The sequence below is a fragment of the Pinus tabuliformis genome, chromosome J (genome assembly GCF_031772625.1).
Source record: "Pinus tabuliformis cultivar Carrire ecotype Pingquan chromosome J, CPIR1, whole genome shotgun sequence".
NCBI lineage: Eukaryota > Viridiplantae > Streptophyta > Pinopsida > Pinales > Pinaceae > Pinus > Pinus tabuliformis.
The window spans coordinates 1,629,999,037-1,630,003,581 of NC_142295.1; the positions used below are offsets into that span (position 1 = coordinate 1,629,999,037).

General features: G+C 40.2%; 1 pseudogene; it reads left to right on the forward strand.

Annotated features, from left to right (window-relative positions):
- Nucleotides 1–3,522: 3,522 nt before the first annotated feature.
- LOC149233740 (G-type lectin S-receptor-like serine/threonine-protein kinase At2g19130 pseudogene) lies at nucleotides 3,523–4,266 on the forward strand (annotated as a pseudogene).
- The last annotated feature ends 279 nt before the right edge of the window (nucleotides 4,267–4,545 follow it).

Here is a 4,545-nt window from a genome sequence, read left to right on the forward strand (position 1 = left end):
AAAACTTTCATGTGGGTGACTCCCTGCTTTCTCCCACTCCATGCTTCTTCTGGCACTTTGTTCATCACAACTTTTGTAGGACACCTATTCAAGATATATACTACACAATTTATGGCTTCAGCCCAATAATCATTTGGCAAATGCTTTGCCTTCAACATGCTCCTCGCCATATCCATAATGGTCCTGTTCTTCCTTTCAGCAACTCCATTTTGTTGTGGGGTGTACCTCGCTGTAAACTGCTTATGTATTCCATTTTATCTACAAAAACATAAAAATTCTTTGGAGATATACTCACCTCCTCTTTCTGTTCTCAGAACTTTGATGCGCATCCCACTTTGATTTTCCACAAGTGCTTTGAAATTTCGGAATTTTTCAAACACTTCACTTTTATTCTTCAAGAAATAAACCCAAGTTTTTCTTGTAAAATCATCAATAAATGTTAGAAAATATTGGCTGCCTGCTAAAGATGGGGTTTGCATTGGTCCACATAAATCTGAGTGGACAATTTCTAAGGGTGCTTTTGCCCTGATGCTTTTCCCTGATGGAAAACTTTCTCTATGTTGTTTCCCCAATATGCAGCCTTCACAAAGGTTGTCTGGTTTCTCTATCAATGGTAATCCTCTTACCATTCCTTTTTTGCTCAGCAAGTTAAGACCTCCAAAATTGAGATGTCCAAATCTCAAGTGCCACAACCAATTTTCATCCTTTGGTTGGCTTTGGAAAGCCTCTTGGGTAACTGCTGCAATTTCTTCTTTGTTTTTCAAATCTGCTCTTATTCTAAGAGGGAACATTCTGTTCCTCGTCATCTTTACTTCAGCAATGCATCTTTTGCTGGGTGCTCTGTCCATGATGGTGCATACATCATTTTCAAAGAAAACATTGTAACCTTTTTGAACAAGCTATCCTATACTTAAGAGGTTACACTTCATTCCAGGGACATAGTAGACATCTGCTATGGTTTTCCTTTCTCCTTTCTTTGTAAATATTTTAACTTCCCCTTTTCCCATAACAGAAATTTTACTATCAGTCCCAAGTGTGACTTGTGACTTCACACTTTGATCTAAAGCCGAAAACAAGGCTAAATTTCCTGTCATATGGTTACTATAACCGGAATCTAGAAACCATATATCTTCACTATTTGTTTCAACCATATTACAAGCTAACAATGCATTATCTTGGCTGATATTTTCTCTAGTAATATTTGCATTAGATCTATTACTCACATCATGTTGTTTCTTCTTACATTCACTGGCATAATGCCAATATTTTTTACAATAATAACATTGGACATTGGATTTTTCATACCTTTGTCCTTGAGCATGATGTTGTCCACTTTGTTGGGTGCTACCTTGAACTTGGTTCTGATTTGGATTGCTGCCTCTTCCTTGAGCATTTGCTGGACTGTTCCTTCCTCCTTTGTTCTGGCTTCTGCCTCTTCCTCTCTTGTTTCCTCTGCCTTGACCTCTTCCTTTTCCAAAGGACATCTGGGTCTTGAAGGCTTGCTCTAGAGATGATTTTTCATTTCTACTTAACCTCTGCTCATGTGTGATCAGTGATGCATGAAGTTCTTCAACTGAAAAGTTTGAGAGATCCTTTGTCTCTTCTATGGTGACGACAATCACATGGAATCTTGAGGGTAAGACTCTCAATATTTTCTCCACAATCCTCCTTTCTTCAAGAGTCTCTCCATGAGTCCTTATCTGTGTGACCAGACCAATTACATGTGTGAAGAATGAGTCAATATTGTCTGACTCCTTCATGTTCAGATTCTCAAAATCTTTCCTCAGCAATTGTAGTTTTGCTGTCTTCACTCTCTCCATGCCTTGATAGGTTGTCTTGAGAGTTTGCCATGCTTCCTTGGATGTCTTGGTTGCTGCTATCCTTGGAAACACACTCTGGTCCACTGCTTGATACAAAAACATAAGGGTTTTTGAATCCTTCTTCCTATTGCTCTTCAACAACTCTTTCTCTGCCTGAGTCAAACCATTAAACTCATCTTCATTTGCTGGTTCTTCAAAGCCATATTCAACAAGTTCCCATAAATCTTGTGAGGCAAATAGGGCTCTCATGGTTATTGCCTAGTAGTCATAGTTTTTCCCATTAAACGGTGGGAGTTGGGTATTAAACATACCCATGCTGGTGTTGGTGCTGGCCATTCCTAGCACTCTCAGCTATGCTTCAAATACTTCACTGTGTATTTAAAATAACAGACTGTCTTCAACAGCAACACAAAAAAAAACTTGAGAAATACCTTGGATTCTTTTGTCTGAGTCTTCAGTTTGCTGGAGAAGCTGCTGCAACAAGAAACCTTCCTTCAGCTTCTTTGACACCTTCAAAGAGCCTGGACAAGCTCTGATACCACTGTTGGGAATTTTTCTGGTAAAATTCCAAAAACAAAATCACAGAACAGAGAACAATGCTCTGTTTTTCACACACAGGATCTTAGCACAGGGAAGCTTAAAAAAATTCTGAGCAGACAGAGTTTCACACATGAAAACAAACTTTGCATTCATCAATAAAATAACTGTTGTTACAGACTTCTTCCTCTCTCAGAGGGATTACACAGGAACATTTGAGTTCAACACAAAAATTACTCTGTCCCTCCTTTTAAAAGGATTTACACTGCATTACAAAAAAAAACTTCTGTCTCTGCTAAAGAGATCAACACACTGCTGTGTGGAAATTACACATCAATTTTTCTCACGCTGCTGCGTTCTATTTTTTTTACTTCGCACTGCTGTGCATTACAATACTCTTAGTAAAAAAAAACGTTACATATATATGACAACAAAAAAAACTTACATCCGTTTTCACTTGCCATGCTGCTGTAAAATAAAAAACAATAAAATTAAATGGTTTTACCAACCTTTTCTTGTGCCCATACTCCCGCTGATAGAAGATAATGAAATTTAAAATCTTTACCAAAAACTTACCAACCCACAGTAAATTGCATTTACTGTTTTACTGACATTTACTGGCGGTCAAAAATGTAACTTTCACTTCACGTAAAATTCATGCTGCAGGCCTGTACTCAACCGTTGACTTCAATTGGATCGCATCGCAGAAGGCTATCGGGAGGCTGAGACAAGTTGAGAGATGAGCGATCAGCGATGTGCGATAATATCGCATCGCTAAAACATATCGCATTGCAAGAGACAGGAGCATAACGCGCGTAAGGTGAAACTTGCGATCTGCGATTTGCGATCGCATCGCAAGATCGCATCCCAGAAAGGCGGAGGGCTTAGCACAAGGGTACTGCGATTTGCGATCTGCGATCTGATCGCATCGCAGGGAAAGAGCTAACTGTTTTGCAGAAGTAAAATATGCCGCTACTGTTCAATTATTACTGCAGTTGAAATTACAATTTCAACAGTGGCAACTAAGAAGTTGGAGAGTGTAAGCCAAGGAGAGAAGCAATTTTACATGGAGGTGAGTACCATCAGAGTTGCCCAAGATGTGAATTTGGTTAGGCTGGTCGAGTTTTGCAAAGAGGGCTCCCAAAGACTGTTGGTGTACGAATACATGCCTAATGGCTGCCTTAGCTCCTTCCTTTTCAAGAAATCCCCGAGAAATGATGAACAACACAAGTTGTTGAACTGGAAAACGCGCTTCAGCATCGCGGTGGGAATTGCCCGGGGAATTATTTACCTGCACGAGAAGTGCAAGGACCGCATTATTCACTGCGACATCAAGCCCGAAAACATCCTTCTGGACTCCAATTTCTGCCCGAAGGTGGCCGATTTTGGAACGACGAAGCTCCTGGGCAGAGAGTGTAGTAAGGTTTTGACGACCATGAGACGAACGAGAGGGTACTTGACCCTTGAGTGGCTCTCACGTCTGTCGATCACTGTGAAGGCCAACATCTACAACTTCGGCATAACATTGCTTGAAATAATTGCAGGGCAAAGAAACATGGACAAGGTCTCTGAATCCTCTGAATTGTTCATTCTAGCTTGGGCTACAACTCACATCAGCAGAGGAAATGCCATGGAGGTGCTGGACAAGGAATTGTTGAACAATGATCACGTGGAACAAGTGGAGAGGGCTGCCATAGTGGCAGGATGGTGCATTCAGGACGACGAAGACACCAGGCTGTCCATGACTAAAGTATTGCAGATTTTGGAAGGCATTGTAAACATACCCCCTCTTCCCCCAATTCCCCACTCTCTCGATACATGTGATGACAATCTAGTCATTTTCTTCTGGGATAAAACTATTTCACCATGTGCACGCAATGACATTGGTGATCCGTCCACTCCAATATAGCGTCTACTCGATAATATTTTTTACACGAACTGGGTCTCCCTGTTAAAATAAGTTAATTACTTGAGTGTGAGACTTGGCTAAAATTAGTGAATAAGTTAATTTAGTGTCGAACCTGTGGAGTTAAGTGATAGATGAATAAGTTAATTTTAGGTGCGTCGCTAGTTGGAAAAATATAAATATATCTCACTAGGTTCATTGTAATTATCAAGTTTTCTGTGATCAATAAAAGAGCCAGTGTTTTGTGTGTGGAATTTGTGTTTTGGCTCCTCTGTTTTTCCA